The 20,956-nt window shown below is 40.5% G+C and overlaps 4 pseudogenes; 3 read left to right on the top strand and 1 right to left on the bottom strand.

Annotated features, from left to right (window-relative positions):
• Positions 1 to 6,312: 6,312 nt before the first annotated feature.
• Positions 6,313 to 8,115, top strand: LOC149514877 (18S ribosomal RNA; annotated as a pseudogene).
• Positions 8,116 to 8,395: 280 nt separating this feature from the next.
• LOC149514878 (5.8S ribosomal RNA) lies at positions 8,396 to 8,551 on the top strand (annotated as a pseudogene).
• Positions 8,552 to 8,784: 233 nt separating this feature from the next.
• On the top strand, positions 8,785 to 17,370 carry LOC149514879 (25S ribosomal RNA; annotated as a pseudogene).
• Positions 17,371 to 17,572: 202 nt separating this feature from the next.
• Positions 17,573 to 20,916, bottom strand: LOC149514880 (25S ribosomal RNA; annotated as a pseudogene).
• Positions 20,917 to 20,956: the final 40 nt, after the last annotated feature.

Genomic DNA, 20,956 nt, shown 5'->3' on the forward strand with positions numbered 1-20,956 from the left:
CCTTTCCCCTCACACCCATTGAAGTCTATTCACTTTATTCTTTTAAATCTACCTCTTTGGGGTGTAGGGGATGAATGATGTTCTCCCTTGCAATCGATTAGGCTGGTGGATGACATCCCTACCTCAAGCATCCAAGTAAATGACAACCAAATGCCTTTGGTATTTGTTATAGGAACAAGCTCACCTTTGGTACTGCTGGCCTTGGATCAGTTATGCCTACACACCATTGACAACACTTGGCCCTTAGTTTGTATGGGCAATCGCATCCAACACCATTGGCATATGTTGACCTATTATTTCCTCGAATACCATCAGCAAATGCTGGCCCCTTAGTTCAGGATGCTACCTTAAACACCATCGTTAGATGCTGGCACTTGTAAAAAATTATCAACCTACGAAACTCAAGTGCTTAGCATAATTCTAGCTTGTCAAAGATTGTGCTATAGTATTAGGCATTCTAGAAGCCAACAAATTTGATCTTCCCAAGATTATGTTCAGGCAATCATACACATGGGTTTGATCGTGCGCTCGTACCTTGATCATCAGTGCCTGCACCTGGGTCTGACTGTGTGATCGTACATTGCTCACAAGTGCATGTACCCGGACTTAGCTCAATTATACCAAAATTGAAAACCTTACTTGTGTCTCTGGAGTCTTGATTACTGTTCATACCATTATTTTTGGTAGTTCCCCATGACTTAAGACTCTAGTAAGCCTTATGGCTTGGTTTGTTTGGTAGTCGAACCCTATCATACTAGAATTGAGACTGTTCCTCAACTTAGAGAGAACCCTTGAGCTTGGACCAACTTACGGACCATGACACATACAGATGCCTCGATTCATCTAAGTGCTCACCAACGCCTACACCTGAGCCTGGCTCAATTATATAAAACTTAAACACTGTGCCTGAGCCTCTAGAGTTTTGATCATTGCCCATACCACTATTCTAGGCTAGTGCCCCTTAACCTGGGCCTCCAGTAAGCCTTAAAGCTTGGTCCCCTTGGCAATCAAACCTTTTCTTATTAGAACTGAAACTACTCCTCGACTCAGAGAGAACATTTTGGCATGGACTAGCATTTAGACCATGACACATGCACTTGCCTCGACCACCATTGAGACATGTTAGCCCTTAGTCTTTGCACATGCTTTAACCTCTATCAACACATGCTAGCCTTTTGTATAAGTAGTTTTTTTTAACACTATTGGCATATGCTGGGCCACACACTGAGTGTGATATCCTAGGCCTAGACCACATACCATGCACACTACTATCAAGCAGTTGGTGGGTTCAGGCACATCATTACATTTTTACTTTGTGAATACCATTTTAATGGCTTGTCAATTCATCTAAGCGTTCACTGGCGCCTGCACCTATGGCTGGCTCAATTTCTTAGAACCCGAACACCGTGCTTTAGCCTTTGGAGTTTTGTTCACTGCCCATACCACTATTATTCTCTAGTGGTCAGACCCTTTTCTGCTAGAATTGGAGCTGTTCCTCAACTTAGAGAAAACTTTTGGGCCTAGACTAGCTTATAAATCATGACATAAGTACATGCCTTGACCACCTTTAGGATATGTTGGCCCTTGGTCTTGGCACATACTTCGACCACTAATAGCACATGTTGGCCCTTTGTGTGAGCAGTTCCCTTGAACACCATCAACACATGCTAGGTCGTGCACCACACATGAGCATCCTGGGCCCAAGCCTCGCACAATGCATACCACGATTAGGTAGTTAGTGGGTTTCTGAACATCTTCACATTTCTGCCATGCCAATGCCATTTTTATGGCCTATAAACTCACATAAGTACTCACTAGCACCCACACGTAGGCTTGGCTCAATTTTACCAAACTTGAACACCATGTTTAAGCCTCTAGAGTCTTGATCACTGCTCGTACCACTGTTTTGGGCTAGTTCCTTATGACATGGGCCTCCAGCAAGCTTTAAGGCCTAGTCCCCATCGCAATCAAACCATTTTTCTTATTAGAACTAGAATTTCTCCTTGATTTAAAGAGAACCCCAGGCCTAGATCGACTTATGAATTATGACAGATGCATATGCCTTGACCACCATTAAAATATGCTGGCCCTTGGCCTTCGTGCATGCTTCGATCATTATTGGCACATGCTGGCCCTTTGTGCAAGCAGTTCCCTTGACCACCAATGGCATATGCTAGGCTATACACTAAGCACAAGTATCCTGGGCTTAGGTCACATACTATGCACACCACGTTCGAGTAGTAGATGGGTTCAGGCACATCATTATTTTTTTGCCATGCTAATGCCATTTTTATGGCTTGTAAATTCATATAATGCTTACTAGCTCCTACACCTTGGCTTGGCTCATTTCCACTAAACTTGAACATCATGCTTGAGCTGTTGGAGTCTTGATCACTGCCCTTACCACTATTCTGGGCACTTCCTTATAACCTAAACTTCCAGTATGCATCAAGGCTTGGTCTTTCTAGCTATCAGATTTTATCTCACTAGAATTGAAACTATTGCTCAACTAAAAAAGAGCTTCTAGGCCTAGACTAGCTTACAAACCATGGCACATGCACGTGCCTCGATTGCCATCGGGATATGTTGGCCGATGGTCGTAGCACATGCTTTGACCATCATTGGCAGATACTGGCCCTTTGTGTGAGTAGTTCCCTCGAACACCATCGGCACATGCTAGGCCGTACACTAAGTACAGGTATCCTAGGCTATAGTCATGCACCATGTGCACCAAAACCAAGCAGTAGGTGGGTTCAAGTGTCATGGTTCATAAGCTAGTACAAGCCAAAGGGTTCTCTCCAAGTTGAGTAGTAGTTCAAGTTCTAGTGAGATAGAGTTTGACATCCAAGGGGACCAGGCTTTGAGGTTCACTAGATGTCTAGGTTAGCCCAAAACAATGAGGCAGGTAGTGATAAAGACTCTAGAGGCCTAAGAAAGGTGTTTAGGTTGTGTAGGATTGAGCTAGGCCCAGGGGTAGGCATTGGTGAGCATTGCACGAGCATCCAATCAAACCCAGGTAAGAGCATTGATGGTTAAGGAGTAGGTACATAGTTGAGCCCAGGTATGGGCACACCTGAACACAATCTTGGGAGGATCAGTTTTTGAGGCTTCTAGAAGGCCTGATAATTAGCATGATTTTAGCAAGTCAAAAATTATATAGGAACACCAATCCCTTAAAATCAAGAATTGTATCTTATCTCCTAAAATCATAAGATTCAAGCCAGTGTAATCCCTAGAGTTTAGAAATGTATCTTGGCACTAATTGTAAGGGGGACTTAGTTATAAATAGAGAGATTCTCATCCTCATTGTACATACAGTAGAACCATTAAGTAACAACATCCTTACTTTTGCCTTAAACTTTAGTTTATTCTTTTGTTAGCCTTTCTGTAAGCACTTGTTATGGCCTTTCATTTCATAACTTCCTATTAGCCAAGCCTTGTAGTCTAAAGTGTTCATGCACCGTTTCTTATGTTAGGCTAATTTAGGATGTAAAATAGTCCATTCTTGTGTCCTGGAGCTATGCAAGCCTGAAGCTTGAGTCTCAACTAGTGATACAAGCACATCTTTATATTTTTGTCATGCAAATGCCATTTTTATGGCTTGTAAATTCATAAAACGCTAACTAACACCCGCACCTATGCTTGGCTCAATTCTGCCAAACCTAAACATCGGGCCTAATCCTTTAGAGTCTTGATCACTACCTGTAAATTCATAAAATGCTAACCAACACACACACACCCCTAGGCCTAGCTCAATTCTGTCAAACTCGAACACTAGGCCTAAGCCTCTAAAGTCTTGATCACTATCTGTTCCATTGTTTTAGGCTAGTTTCCTATGACCTGGACCTCTAGTACACCTCAAGGCTTGGTCCTCCTAGCTTTTAGACCTTGTCCTACTAGAACTGGAACTGTTTCTCTACTCGAAAATAACTCTTGGTTTTGGACCAACTTATAGACTGTGACATATGTACATGCCTCAACTGCCATCAAGACATGTTGGCCCTTGGTCTTGGCACATACTTTGATTACCATCAAGACATGTTGGCCCTTGGTGTAGGTAATTCCTTCAAATATTATTGGCACATGTTGGGTCGTGCATCATGCAGACCCTGATTGGGCAATAGTTAGGTTCAAGCACATCTTCATATTTTTGCCATGCCAATACCATTTTTATGGCTTGTAAATTCATATAACAATCCCCTATGCCTTCATGTGAAGTTTCATGGCAAGATGACTCATTTTTTATTTTTCATGATTTTTAAAATTTTTCATGGTTTGGGATTTTTTTAAATTCTTTTAAAAGGAGTTTTGGCCGTAATTTTAGTATACGTGATCCTTTTATTTTTGTAGGCATCCATAAAAAAATTCAGCTAAGAACTCAAAGTGTAGAAGATCTTATGGCTATTTGAAAAAAGTTTCCCTATTTTAGACACTTGAATGGCTACTAGTTGCAAACCTGTAAAAGCTCTTATGCTTTTTTAAGGGGTTGTGAGTTATTGAGGTTCTTTGGGGGATAAGGGGCCAATATAAGGGCTAAGGACTAGAACCCATTATATATTATGTGCACACACCCTTGGCCCCCTTCCCTAATCGTTGGAACCCTCAATGCCATTGACTAGGTTCTTCAACAATCTTCTGGTGATGGTGCCCTAGGTAAAAAATAAGGCACCAGTACATGCCTGAGCCTAGCATGTGCATTAGGGCCCAAAATCAAACTTTAGCCAAGGCCTCGACCATTATCAGCACATGTTGGCACATGGTACGAGTACATGCCTTGACCATCATCAACACAAGCTGGCTTTTGGTAAGGGCACCTACCTCAACCACCACAGGCACTAATTGGCTTTGGTATGGGTAATTACCTTGACCACCATTGGTACATACTAGCCCTTGGTGAAGGCACATGCCTTGATCAGTATCGATAAAAAATGGCCTTTGGTATAGGTAGTTACCTCAAACACCATCGGCATATGTTGGCCCTTACTACGGGCACTTGCTTTGAACACCATCCGTATATGCTAGGCCTTGGTATGGGCACATGCCTCAACCACCATTAACACCTATAAACCCTCATGCAAGATATGCCTGTTTGAAAGAAGTTCCCCATTATAAACACTTTAATGTCTACTGCTAACATATCTGTAAAATCTATCATGCCTTTTAGGGGTGATTGTCTGGTCCCTATTTTTCCCTCATGAGGGAGTAGGTGTGCATGATAGGCTTGTTGTTGCAAACATCCATGGAAATGTCCCTAGAGCAAAATCCAGGCCATGCATACCTTCTGGTCATGTTATTAAGCAACTAGTTACTTTGGTGACTTGTAAGAGCTTATGGCCTTAACTAGTTGGTGTGCATATGGAAAAAAGGCTCAGTTGTGCTGAGCTCAAGCCCATGCCTATGATTGTTGCTGCCTTAAACCCTAGACCAAGTCCTTAAATTGGGCAACAGCTCCTTAAAGTGGTGCAAGCAGAAGCTGCAGTCACTAGCTTAGTCTGGCCAAGTCTCTTGAGTATTTGGGAGTCCCATGGTCCCTTATCATCAACCATAAAAATGCCTTGGCTTCGCCCAGCCTATGCATGTAGCCTATGCTACCAATGACCCTAGGAACAAATCCCTAAATCAAGCAACATCTCCTTGTGAAGGTTTCTTGTGCTGTCTCGACTAGACCAAGCATTGGTGGTGTCATGCCATTGTTGCCTATTAGATGGTAAGGGTAGTCTTATGTCCCTTGCTTGTGTTTTTCCCATGCTAAGCGGTTGTGGCATGGCCTCGTACATCATTTCCTCCTTTCATTCATCAAGTAATTGATTGGGTGGGTTGTGGACTAGTGTGCATGGATGTTGCCACTTGTATGCAACAGGCATATGAGTGATGTTATGATTATGCATGTTGGCAGGCTCCATCTCGATGCATCAAATTGTCAACCCATCATCCTCTTCAATCTCTCTTTATGTAGTCATCGTACCTTAGGGGTGCAATCAGGATCCTCTACTACATACCTAAATTGATGGTAACTGGATGTCTTGCAATCCATCATTCTTCTTATATCTTTAAGGGCTATGGGTCAAACCTCAATCATGTGTTATGTCTTAAGTGTGCCACCCAAACCTCTATAGCCACATTGGTGCACTAGTGTTCGATTATGCTATTGGATGTGGAATGTTTTGTAGGTACAGGCTCTCGACCCTTGCACATTTGTTGCTATGCATTTTACGAGCTTGACATGCATGATGCTTGTGCTTTGTGTTGGCTATATCCATTGCTCAGTCAGTGCATTGAGGCCCATACAGTGCCAACATCCTAAAGGAATGCTACTTGGTTGATCTTGCCAAGTAGTCATATGCTTGTCTCGAAGATTAGGCCATGCTTATGTAAGTTTGAACTAATTCAGATAGTGAAACTATGAATGGCTTATCAAATCAATTATAGGTTATTTGATGGCATCTACTACTAGGATAACTATAGTAATTCTAAAGCTAATATGTGCAACAAACCCCAACTTTTGGAAAATATGCATTCATTAGACAAAATGTCTACATAGGCTTTGCCTATTACTCTGATGATTCATGATAACTCGATAGATCACACAGCCTATATGCTGGAGATGCATCATTCAAAATTTTGTCCTATCAACTTTTGATAGTAGGACAATGGCCTATTATGGTGGTGATGGGTGATGGAGAATTAGGGTTTGATTCCAAAGAGGGAGCCTGAGAAACGTCTACCACTTCCAAGGAAGGTAGCAGGTGCATAAATTACCCAATCCTAACATAAAGAGGTAGTGAAAATAAATAACAATACGAAGCTTTATAAGTTTGGTAATTGGAATAAGTACAATCTAAATCCTTAATGGGAATCCATTGAAAGGTAAGTCTAGTGCTAGCAGCTACAACAATTTCAGCTCCAATAGCATATATTTAAGTTGTTGCAGTTAAAAAGCTTATAGTTGAAACTAGGATTGGGTCGTCTACTCCACCTCACAGCGAGCACCAAGCTACTCTTCCCTACTATTGGTGAGGCACTCCTAGCCTTAATTAGCCAAGTCGTTCCTCTAACATTGTTACTTTGAAGAAATTAGAGTGCTCAAAGTAGGCTTGTGCTTGTATACATTAGCATGGGATAACATCATAGGATTTCAGTCTTAATGTGTTAGCCTTTGAGATAGGAGTAATGATTAACAGGGACAATTAAGGGCATTCAAATTTCATAGCTAGAGGTAAAATTTTTGGATTTATGAAAGATGTACAACTGCAAAAGTATTTTCCAAGGATGTTTTCATTAATCAATAATGAAAGTTAGGGCTCAAAGATGATCAAATACCATCCTAGTCTCAACCATAAATGATGTCGGCCAGGGATCGATGGATGTTACTTTTAGAACTCCATCAGCACCTTATAAGAAATCAAAGTCTTTGGGTTCCGGGGAAGTATGGTCACAAGGTTGAAACTTAAAGGAATTGACAAAGGGGCATCACTAAGAGTAGAACGTGTGGCTTAATTTAACTTAAGAAAGGCAAACTTACTAGGTCCAAACATAGTAAGGATTGATAGATTGAGAGCTCTTTTTTTATTCTATGGGTGGTGGTGCATGGCCATTCTTAGTTGGTGAAGTGATTTGCCTAGTTACTTCATTAAAAAACAAGACTTTAGCTTGCTAACTAGGTACACGGAGGTGATCCTTCATGGATAGCTTTTTAGAGGGACTATGGCCACTTAGGCCAAGGAAGTTTGAGGCAATAATAGGTCTGTGATGCCCTTAGATTTTTTTGGCCACACACTTGCTACATTGATGTATTCAAAGAGTTTATAGCCTTGGTTGACAAGCCTGGGTAATCTTTGAAATTTCATCATGATGGGGATAGATCATTGTAATTGTTTGTCTTTAACAAGGAATTCCTAGTAAGTGTAAGTCATCAACTCATGTTGAGTACGTTCTTACCCTTTGTACACCACCCATTGCTCTTACCGATTGAATGGTTTGATGAAGTGTTCAAATCACTATGACATGGATAATTTGCTACTTGTGACATCATGGAAAGTCCACTGAACCTTATCATTTAAAGGTAAGAGAAGTCGTAACACGGTTTCAGTAGGTGAACATACAGAAAGATCATTGTTGAAACCCATTTAACGAATGACTCATGAACAGGTTAATGAAACACCAAAAGGGTGAGGGTGCCCTGAGCCCCTTTTAGCCTTAAGCGGGTGTGACACTTCATTCTACCTCTCGGAGGGGCAAAATGATTGGTATTGTTACCTACGACTGAATAACAAAGCCATAATGTGAATTGTACCAAACAACCAGAATAAAAAAGAATGCATGTGCCATCATCATCTTGTTTGCAATATGTGCATAGTTGGCATTGTGACTCTTTTTGTCATGAAAAACAAAAAATGACTCTCAACAATGGATATCTCAACTCTTACATTAAAGAAGAATGTAGTGAAATGCAATACTTGGTGTGAATTGCAAAATCCCGTGAACCATCGAATCTTTGAAGGCAAGTTATGCCCCAAGCCATTAGGTCGATGGCACGCTTGTCTAGCTGTCATGCACTGTCACCCTCTCTAAACCCCTGCCCATCGAGCTCTAGGTGAAGAGGGTGAAAGATGGCCTCTTATGATCTTGTCAATCATGGTTGGCCCAAAAGTGAGTCCCTGGCAATGATAGCGCTGTGACCATCAGTGGTTAAGCCCTTAATGTGCCTCATCTTTGATGACATGTACTTGTTGTCCACCCAGACCCTATTAGATCCCCCACATCACTTGGTCAATGCTCACATCATGACCTCAGGTTAGGCGAGATTACCCACTAAGTTTAAGCATATTAATAAGTGAAGGAAATGAAATTAACCAAGATTCTTATAATAGTGGCGAGCAAACTGAGAATAGCCCAACTTGAGAATTGGCCACCTTCGGTGTCCAAATTGTAGTATGGAAACGCATCCTTAATGGTAGACTGGGCCCAAGTACCCTAAAAAAGAGTGCCAAGAGGGTGAGAGCCCTGTTGTGCCTGGACCTTTTCATAGCACTAGGCATTGTATGTGAGTTGGGTTATTTGGGAATACAGCCCTAATCAAGGGGTAAATTCTATCCAAGGCTAAATATGGGTGAGAAACTGATAGCAAACAAGTACCATGAAGGAAAGATGAAAAATACTTTGAAAAAAGAGTCAAAAAGAGCTTAAAATTATCGAAAGGGAAGCAGATAGGGGTTGACAATGTGCCTTCATCAGATGTGGAATAGTGAGAGCCGATTTGCTGATCAACTCAAGGCATGGATTGACATGGGTCATGATGGTGGCCCAAGCTTAGGCTTTTGATATACCTATAGAGATGTTATCACTGTGATCATGGAATGTAGCACACATCATCTTGGTATGCCTTGACACCGGCATGCACTAGGCATTAGCCTGTGGTCTCACCATCTGACCCATTTTGAAACATAGACCAAGGATTCTAACATGTGTGCTAGTCAATGAGCTAAAAAACCCATAAGGTGCAAGGAAGTTGATTGGCAGGATCTCTCACGGGTGCACCACCGACTAACCTTGAACTTTTTCATGAAAGGTTCGGGTGTGAGTTGCCTATTAGAACCCAAAAGATGGTGAACTATGCCTAAACAAGCAAAGCCAAATGAAACTTTGGTGGAGGCTTGCAGTGATAATGATGTGCAAATCATTTGTATGACTTAGGTATAGGCGTGAAAGACTAATCGAACCATCTATAGCTAGTTCCCTTTGAAGTTTCCTTGAGGATAATTAGAGCCCTTGGCATGTTCTATAGGGTAAAGCCAATAATTAGAGGCATTGGATGGACAATGCCCTCGATCTATTCTCAAACTTTAAATAGGCAAGATGGCATGCATCACTATCTATGCTTTCTCTTAATGAAGCAATAGACCATATGGCATTTGGATGGATGCTTCCCGACAAGTAGCCAAGGATAGTTTGATATCTAAATAGGCAACTAACAAGCCATAAATTAATCTCAAGAATATATAACGATATATTGGGCCATATTAGGAGCACACCAAGGCAACCTTCGATGTTCCCATAAGAAAAAAAATTATTTTATTAATATTAAGAAAGTACAACAAGTATAAAAAAAGCACCGAGTCTTCCCACCATCATCAGGGCCAGAGAGGTAGCCCGAGATGGGTGGTCTAACATGTACCTTAGTCAGTGAGGTAGCCTAATAATATGTCAATTGCTTAACCCCTCGAAAGAGATTAAGAGATTTTATACTGATGCTACTAAGAACTAATACAAAGTTTGAAATGAGGACATTTTTTTTTAGCCAATGAGATCTACCTTCTTTTTTGGCACCTTTACTTAGTCATGGCCCTATACATGGGTGGCTCATTACATCCTATGCTTGGTTGTGGGCCAATACAAGGTTGGCTCACGACATCTTCCCCCACCTATTTTGTAGATGACCTCATTGACTTATTGGCATAGAATTCTTCAATCTTTTACTTGAATGCTTGGAGGACATGATCTCTCTCCCAATTAGTTTCTTCTAGTCCTAAGCTCTCCCACTCCACTAAATATTCATGAATTATTCTTCATGATACTCAAGATACCTTGTCAACTAAAATCTCTTTAACTCAATATTCTAATGGTGGCTTCATGGTAATGGCAGCTCTAGTTGATTCACCTTAACTTGTATATGTGGGGTTTGCATGATAAGGCTTTAAGTTGTTCACATGGAACACTACGTGCACCTTAATCCATTTTGATGGGTCAATTTTATAAGAGGCATTCCCAACTTTGGAAAGGATCTTCACTGGACCCTTATACTTATGCTCCAACCTATGATCCTACTTCTTTAGGAACCTGGTTTGTTCAGGCACTAATCTGACAAGAACAAGATCACCAACTTTGAATTGCTATGCCTTTCAGCCCTTATCTATCCATTTCTTCATGTGGTTCGATGCCTTCTCTAAGTCTGCTTGCACAATTTCTATGTTTTGTATTGATTTTTGGCTAAGGTTGAAGGCTCGTGGATTCTTCCCTCGATATGGCTCAAGGGATGTATGTAGTGGTCTTTGTAGTTGTTCAGTGACCACTTCAAATGGACTTTGGTTGTGGAAGAACACTTGTTGGAATTAAAACAAAACTGAGCTACATCCAACAATAAAGGCTAATTCTTCTAATTAGCTTGAACAAAGTATCTTAAGTACTCCTCCAATAACCCATTAAATCATTTAGTTTGACCATTAGCTTGCAAGTGATAACTTGAAAAGATGTTGAGCTAAGATACCAAGATCTTTAAAAATTCTCTCGAGAATGACCTAGTGAATCTTGGATCCCTGTCACTAATAATGTTTTAAAAAAGGCCTTAATACTTGATTACATGTTTAAATATTATTATATCTTCCATGATGTTATACTTTTGGGAGAGAATCAATGTAGCATTTTTAGAGAAATGGTCAATCACTACTAGAATAGACACAAGATCACCAACCTTAGGAAGGCCCAATATGGAGTCAAGGGAGAAACTTACCTAAGGTCTTGTGGGCATAAGTAATGGGTCAAGTATGCCTATCGATTTCTTCTTTTCAACTTTGTCCTATTGAAAAATGAGGCAAGTCTTCGTATAGTCCATCACATCTTGCCATATGTGAGGCCAATAATAGCTTTGTTTCAGTAAAGCTAAAGTACATTGCCAACCAGGGTGACCTGTCCATGATGTATCATGGCATTCCCTAGCATCTATCTTAGACCTCCTATTTTTGGCACAAACAACTAAAGACCTTTTGTCAATAAGGCCCCATTTTCTTGCCAAAAGCACTTGGACTTCTTTTCTTCTACTAGCTCTAGGATGGCACTAGCCTATGGGTTTTTTTACAGATTATCTTCAATTAGCTTGTGAATATCTGTTGTGACTTTACTAGCTACCATTTGATTGGTTATTCTAGTTGTGTGCTAAAAAAAAATTCAAATTCGGTTAGAAACTTTACCATTTAGCTTGCTTAGCCATGAACCTTAGTTGGGTGAGAAAATGACTAACTGTTGCATTGTTTATCTTAACTACGAATTGTGAACCTAACAAATAATGCCGCCATGGTTTCCAACAATGGATTACCATTAGAAGTTCTTTCTTTTGAACCATATATTACTTTTTAGCTTCACTTAACTTTTGACTTTCAAATGCTAGAGGGTGTCATTCTTGTAAAAGCACTCCCTCAATAGTGAAATTAGATGCATTTGTTTGAACTTCAAAAGGCTTCCTAATGTAAGGGAGAGTTAAGACAAGGTCTTTCATCATGGCTTTCTTCAAGCCCTCAAAAGCCTCTTGACATTCACTTATCCAACACCATTTATGCTCCTTTTTCAATAGCTCTATGAGAGCCATAATTCTATGAGAGTATCCTTTCACAAATCTCCTATAATAGTTCACTAAGCCCAAAAATGAGTGGAGTTCACCTAACATTCTTTGGTGTTGCCCAATCCTTGATAGCCCTAACTTTTTCCCTGTCCATTCGAATGTGGCCTTGTTAAACATTATAGCTTAAGAAGTGAATTCATGTTTGAGCAAATGCACTTTTTTATCTTTTAACATACAACTGATGGTCTTGTAGTATTTGAAACATAAGATGTGGGTGCTCTTGGTGCTCTTCCAAGGTAGAACTATAGACTAGTATGTCATCTAAATAGATGACCACAAACATGTCAAGATAGTCATGGAACACTTGATTCATCAAGGTACAAAATATGGTAGGGGCATTAGTCAATCCAAAAAGCATAACAAATCAAATGCACCATACTGCGTTACACAAGTGTTTTTTGGCTCATCTCTTTTAGCAATTCTAACTTGATGATAGCCAGATCTCAAGTCCAATTTAGAGAAGCACTTAGCCTAACTTAGTTGATCAAACAAATCTGCAATAGCAGGAATAGGATATTTGTTTCTCATAGTAACTTTGTTCAATGCCCTATAGTCCATACATAACCATAAATTCCATTAATCCCATCTTTGTAAATTGGCATAGCCATATAAAAAGGCTCCCTTCTTTTTACTCATTTCTTGAATTGTAATGTTGAAATCATTTTCTTCCTAGTCTTATGGAGGATTGTGGCCGACACAATACATAAGCTTTCCCCCAAGAACAATAAATAACTAGTAGTAGCGATTGGGATTGCCTGAGCCAACATCATGAAGACCCAATCCTATGACAACATCAAAGTCATCCATGAGGGAAATCATGAAGTCTACATTTCCATCCCATGGCCCTAACTTGGTCATCACACTTTTAGAGCTTCCACTAATCACAAAGGCTAATGAGTTAATTGCTTTCATTTGCCCACAGTGTTTATTAACCTAGAGACCACACATTTTTGCTTTATCTGATGTGATGAATGTATCAATTGCACCTATATCTACCATAGCTTTTGTGGTTTTACCATTGAGTACTAGGTCCGTATACATCGAGCCTTTAACAGATTCTTTCTTTATCATGTTTAGTTGGGTACAAAAGGCATTAAAGAACCATATTGAGCCCATCCATGATGGCTTCTATTTAACTTTTTCAACAATTTTGACTATTTTGGAGGACTCTTGAAAAGGAGGCTCTCAAAGCATTAAAGGCACTTTTACGTGGGCATTTGGCCACCCGATGTGACCCTTTGCATAAGAAACAAGCTAGTAGTTGCTTCAGATTGAAATTCGATACATTGTTTGCCTTGGGTTGGGTATTGTCTCAACTAGAAGGCATCTTATCTAATCCTTCATTTAAGGGTCTATCTACTTTGACCATCTTTCTACCATTCCCAAAGTTGGACTTATTGACATCGATACAAGTTCTTTCATTTTGAGGGGGCATTGTTATAGTCATTAAGACGTTTGGTGGCAGCCATGGTCATAGCCACATCTTGCACCTTTTATCTTTGTAATTCCATCCTAGCCCAAGGTTTGAGGCCCTTAAGGAATTAGAACATCTTGTATTTTTTAGACTTGTCTCTAATGTCCGACATCAAGGTAGAAAAGCTCCTTACAAACTCTCACATTGTTCTTGTTTACACTAATTTTGGAAGCATCATTTGGGCCATATACTTCACATTCTCAAGGAAGAACTCATTTTTCAACTCTTGCTTAAGATTTGCTCAAGTTTTAATAGGGCATTCATTACTTACAAATTTTGAACACCACTATAGCTTGGCATCCATGGCAATGTATATTGAAGCCATTACAACCTTATCCTCCTTTGATTATGTGTGCATAGCTTAAAAGAATTGTTTTATGTTAAATAGGAAGTTCTCAAGCTCTTTGACATCTCTTGCCCCTTCATTACATCGAGGCTCTGGCACTTTGGCCTTTTTCTCTTTCTCCATGAGTTAAAACTTGACCTGGCCATAACTATTTGTAGCATACTCACTTGGGCCCTAAGCTCCTCAAACTCTCTCTAGAAGACACTTAAGGCATCCTTGGTCTCCTTACCCAAGCTATGTAAAGTATCAAACAACTCCTATTGGGATATCTTGATCCCCTTTAGTGGATCATGAGTTACCATATAAGCTTTTAGGGTAGCCACCATGGCCTCAAGCTCCTCAATCCTTTGTTGATCATTAAATCCACCACTCGTAGCCATTTTATCAATTCTCTAGCACTTCTCAATTGTGCTCTAATATCACATGTCACAGGCTAAGCTTTCTCTCGATGAAGCAATAGACTGTGTGGCACTTGGATGGATACTTCCACACAAGTCAGCCAAGGATAGTTTGATATATGAATAGGCAACCAACAAGCCACAAGTTAATCTCAAAAATACACAACAATATATTGGTGCATAATGGGAGCACACCAAGGTAACCCCCGGTGTTCTCATAAGAAAAAATGTTTTATTAATATCAAGAATAGTATAATAAGTACAAAAAGAGCATTGAGTCTTTCCACCATCGTTGAGTTAAGAGGGGTAGCCCTAAATGAATGGTCTAGCATGTACCTTAGCTAGTGAGATAGCCTAACAATACGTCGACTGCTCAGCCCTCTAAAGAGCTAAAGAGATTTTACACCTATACGACCATGAACCATTACAAAGTTTGAAATGGGGACATTTTTTCCTAGCCCATGGGATTTACCTTCCACCTTGACATTTCTACTCAATCATTGCTTTATACATGGGTGGCTCATGACATCCTATGCCTAGTCATGGCCCTATATAACATTGGCTGATGACAGCGTGGTTGCTTCGTTTAGCCGTGCCACAGAATCGAGAGCTCTAAGTATGCCATTTTTGGTAAGTAGAAATGGTGATACGAGATGAACTGAAAGCCAAGTTATGGTGCCCAATTGTGCTCTAACCTAGAACCCATAAGGGGTGTTGGTCGATTAAGACAGTAAGATGGTGGTCATGGAAGTCAAAATCCACTAAGGAATGTGAAACAAGTCACCTACCAAATCAACTAACCCAAAAAATGGATGGCACTTAAGCACACTACCTATACCCAGTTGTTGGGGCAAGGGCCAAGCCTCAATGAGTAAGAGGACACAGCATTCACCATAAAACCCAAGGTGTGAACCTAGGTGGAGTGACCATCGGTGCAGATCATGGTGGTAGTAGCCAATATTCAAATGAGAACTTTGAAGGTCGAAGAGGGGAAAGGTTCCATGTGAATAGCACTTGCACATGAGTTAATCGATCCTAAGAGAAAGGGAAAGCTCATCTGATAGCATGTCTAGCATGAGTTTAAAAAAGGATTTAGGTTAAAATTCCTTAATCAGGATGCAACAGCTAACGACAACATTAGGGAGTTTAAAGAAGTCGATGGGTTATCTTTTTTGTTTAATGGCTTGCCTACCCTGGAAATGGCTTAGTTGGACGTAGGGTCCAACAACCAAAAGAGCACCACATGTCTTATGGTGTCAAGTTTGCCCTTGGTGGCCTTTGAACATCTAGAGGACCAAGTGCCATCCATGCCTAGTTGCATTATAACTGCATCAGGTCTCTAAGGTGAATAGCTTCTAGTCGATGGAATAATATAGGCAAGGGAAGTTGTAAAATGGATCCATAACCTTAGGAAATGGATTGGCTCTAAGGGTTGGGCACGATGGTCCCAATCTCAAACCCGTCAGCTACCGATACATTGCTCAATCTACTCCTATAGTGAGAGTAAGTTACCATATGCTGGTCAAAGGGATTGGGAATTGCTCCCTCGGGGCCCTTCCCTAGGCGAGAACAGTCAAATTAGATTGGTATAGACAAAGGGAATCCAACTATTTAATTAAAACAAATCAATGCAATGGTTTTTGCATATGCTCATGTAATGTGATTTCTACCCACTATTCTAAATGTCAAAGTGAAGAAATTCAAATAAGCACAGGTAAATGACAAGAGTAACTATGACCCTTTTAATGTAGCCAAATGCCTCATCATCTAATTAGTATTTCACATGAATGGATTAATGAGATTCCCACTATCCCTATCTACTATCCATTAAAACCATAGCCAAGGGAATAGGCTTGGAAGAAATAGCAGGGAAAGAAAACCTTATTGAGCTTGACTGTAGTCTGACTTTGGGAAATGACTTAATTGGTGTAGGATAAATGGAAGGCCTCGAGTGAAATTGAAATACCGCTACTTTTAATGTTATTTTACTTATTCCATGAATTGGAAGTGAGGCATGACCCCTTCTTTTAGACCCAAGGATGGCCTTGGTCAATCAATTTGGGCATAAGACATTGTTAAGTGGGGATTTTGGCTAAGGTAGCACATCTGTTAAAAGATAACATAGGTGTCCCAAGATGAGCTCAACAAGAATAAAAATCTCACATGGAACAAAAGGGTAAAGGCTCGTTTGATTTTCATTTCTAGTACAAAAATGAACCATGAAAGTGTGGATTATAGATCTTTTAGACCTTAAGAATTTGAAGCTAGAGGTGTCAAAAAAGTTACCATAGGGACAACTAGCTTATGGTAGCCAAGCATTTATAGCGATGTTGCTTTTTGATCCTTTGATGTCGGCTATTCCTATGACTATGAAGCAGAATTCACTAAGTGTTAGATTGTTCACCCACCATTAAGGAATGTGAGCTGGGTTCAGAGTATCATGAGGCAAGTTAATTTTACCCTACTAATGGTAGCATCGTGCTAGTAATTCAACCTAGTATGAGAGGAACCGTTGATTTACACAATTGGTCATTGTGCTTGGTTGAAGAGCTACTAGCATAAAGCTACCATGCTTTGGATTATGACTGAATGACTCTAAGTCAAAATCTGAGCTAGAAGTGACACATGTGCCCATCACTCAATTGTCGACCCATCATAGGGGCACATGCTAGCCCTTTGTGTGAGGCCAAATGCTATCGATGGTGCTCAAGGCAACAACCTGCATTAGGGCCAGCATGTGCCAATGGAGTTTGAGGCAAGTTCTTTTACCAAAAGTGATCCCATCACTATAACAAATACCAAGAGCATTCAGCAGTTGTTTACTTGTATGCTCAAGGAAGGGACATCATCACCCGACTAAATCAATTGTAATGGAGAACACCATTCATCCTCAAACCTAGTGAGGTGTGGTGAAAAAAAATAAATAAAGTGAGAGGACTTTAGTGGCTATGGTGGGGGGAGGGGTGAATCAAGCAACAAAAAGGTTAAATCTCAATGGATCATGGCAGCAAGGCCACTCTGCCACTTACAATACCCTATCGTGTATTTAAGTCATCTATAAAGGATTTTTCCCACCACTCGATGGGAATTGAGCTCCAAGGAGGCCCGTATGGCTTGTTTGCTATGGGTGCTACACCTATGACATGTGCTCTTCAAGGCATAGGCCCCTACTACTGGTCGATAGTTGGGAGACAGATGCATGTGTCCCTTCTAACCTAGATTCTAATGTAGAGACATTCAGTCATAATCAAGTGCAAGGTAGCTTCATGCCACTAGCTTTTCAACCAAGTGGGATAACCAAATGCGTGAATCGATGATTCTTCTCATATTAGGTTGAATTATTATTGTGATGCTACCATTAGTATGGTAACACTAACCTATCTCATGATGGTGTAAACCAAGGTCACATTCCTTATTGGTGGGTGAACAATCCAACACTTGGTGAATTTTGCTTCACATTGATAAGAAGAGCCAACATTGAAGGATCAAAAAGCAACATCACTATGAACACTTGTCTATCATAACCAGTTATCCTTCTAATAACTTTTTTGACACCTCTAGCTTTAAATTTTGAAGGTCTACAAGATTAATAGGCCATGCTTTCTTAGTTTATTCCTACTAGAAATTAAAATCAAATGAGCTTTTATCCTTTTGTTCCATATGAGATTTCTATTCTCATTGAGCTCATCTTAGGACACCTGCATTATCTTTTAACAAATGTGCTACCCTAACCAAACTCCCCACCTGATAATGCCTTTTACCCTAATGGATCGATCAAGGTTGGCCTTAAGCCAAATAGAAGGGGTTTTACCCTACCTCTGATTCATGGAATAAGTAAAATAATGTTAAAAGTTGTGGTATTTCAATTTTGACTTAAGGTTCCCACTTATCCTACACCTCTCAATTCATTTCAAAAGGTTGGACTATAGTCAAGCTAAATAGAGTTTTCTTTCCCTGCTGATTCTGCCAAGCCTATTCCTTTGATTGTAGTTTCATTGGATAGTAGATAGGAACTAAGGAATTGTGTTAATCCATTCATGTGCTCACTAATTAGATGATAAGGCATTTGCCTACCATAAGAGAGTCATAGTTAGTCCTGTCATTTACCCTCAATTGGTTGAGTTCTTCACTTTGACATTTAGAGCATTGGGCAAAAATCACATTACATGAGTATTCATAGAGACCATTGTAATGCTTTGTTTAAATTAAATAGTTAGATTCCCCTTATCTATATCAATTCTAAGTCGACTATTCATTGCCCAGGGAAAGCCTTCAAGGAAGCCTTTTCAAGTCCATCCTTGATCAGCACATAATGACCCACTATTGCCATGAGAGCAGCTCAAGTAGTGTATCAACAGCCAATGAGTTTGGGATTAGGACCCCATGCCTGGCCTTTAAAGCCAATCCATTTCCTGAGGTTATGGATCCATTTTGCTAACTTTCTCTTTGGAGAGTGATGCGATTATGAATATGATAGGGCATGGAGAGCACTCAGTCTTCCAGATTTTCAAGGGTTGCTGAGGGTACACCAAGCACCATGTGACTTATGATGCGCTTTCGATTGCTGGACCCTACCTCTGGCTGAGCCATTTCTAGGGTGGGCAGGCCATAAATAGAAAAGACAACTCTTCCCAAGGCCCACTCCAACAACTCTAGACTACCTAATATTACTGTCAGCCTATGCATCCTGGTTCAAAAATTTTAACTCAATTCCCTTTTAAAGCTCACATTGGACACACTATTGGATGGGCTTCCCCCAACTCTTAGGATCGACTAACCCATGTGCAAGTGCAATTCACATGGAACCTTTCCCTTTTTTAACATCTAACATTCTCATTTGAATCTTTGCTACTACCACCAAGATCTACACCAAGGCTGCTCCATGGGGCTCATGCCCAAGGCTTTGTAATGACCACCATGCCCTTCTACTCATTGGGGCTTGGCCTTTGCCCTTACCTTGATAGTTGCATATAGGTCATACGTTTAAATGCCATCCATTTTTTAGGCTAGTTGATTCAATAGGTAAGTTGATACACACTCAGTGGATTTCAACTTTCATGACCCCCATCCTACTATCTTAATCGATCAACACCCTTTATGGGTTCTAGGTTAGCATGTAGTTGGGCACCATAACTCAGCTTCCAGTTCATCCCTTATTGCCAATTTTGCTTACCAAAAATGGCCCACTTAGAGCTCTCGATTTTATGGCATGGCTCAATGAAGTAGCTGCACCATCCTACCTATTTAAAGTTTGAAAGTAGGTTGAAAGCATTGCACCCTTGATGCCTCTAATCAGTGGCTTAACCTGATAGAACTTGCTAAGGGCTCCTACTATCTTGAGGCAAACTTAAAAAGGAACTAGCTACTAGATGGTTCGATTAGTGTTTCACCCCTAAACCTAAGTCAGACGAATGATTTGCACGTTAATATCACTGTAGGCCTCCATCAAAATTTCCTCTAGCTTTACCCTCTCGAGCATAATTCACTATCTTTTCGATCCCAACAGGCATGCTTACACTCGAACCCTTCTTAAAAGATCAAGGTCAGTCAATGGTACACTCATAAGGGATCTCACCAATTAGCTTTCGTGCACCTTATGGGTTTTCTAACTTGTTGGCTTGCACACATGTCAGACTCCTTAGTTCATGTTTCAAGATAGGCTGGATGGGGAGCCTACTGGCCAATGTTGAGAGCATGAGAGTGCTAAGGCACACTGAGATGAGTTGTGTTGCATTCCATAATTACAAAAATGGCATCTCCATAGGCATATCAAAAAGCCTAGGCTTAGGCTGCCACCATGACCCGCATCAGTCCATGCTTCGAGTCGATCTACAGACTGACTATCGCCATTCCATGTCTGACCAAAGTGCATAGCCAACCCCCATTTACTTCCCTCATAACAATTTGAAGCACTATTTGAATCTCTTTTCAAAAACCTTTTCATTTTTCTTTTGTGGTACTTTTTTACTATCGATCACTACCTGTATTTAGCATTGGATAGAATTTACTGCTTGATTTGGGTTGCATTCCCAAATAACCTGACTCACAGACTGCACCTCATTGTGGGACAGGGTCTAGGCACAATAGGGCTCTTACCTTTTTTGGTGCCTCTTTTCAGGGGACTTAGGCTTGGTCCACCACTAAAAATGCTTCTCTAGACTACAATTCAGATACTAGGGGTGCCCGATTCTCAAGCTAGGCTCTTCCTAGTTTGCTTGCCATTACTAGGGAAATCTTGGTAAGTTTCTTTTCCACCACTTATTGATATGCTTAAACTCAATGGGTAATCTTGCCTGACCTAAGGTGGTGATGCAAGCATTGATCGAGTGATGCAAGGGGTCCGATGG

Source organism: Durio zibethinus, chromosome 15 (genome assembly GCF_047325235.1).
Source record: "Durio zibethinus cultivar Kanyao isolate XHJ-2024 chromosome 15, ASM4732523v1, whole genome shotgun sequence".
Classification (NCBI taxonomy): domain Eukaryota; kingdom Viridiplantae; phylum Streptophyta; class Magnoliopsida; order Malvales; family Malvaceae; genus Durio; species Durio zibethinus.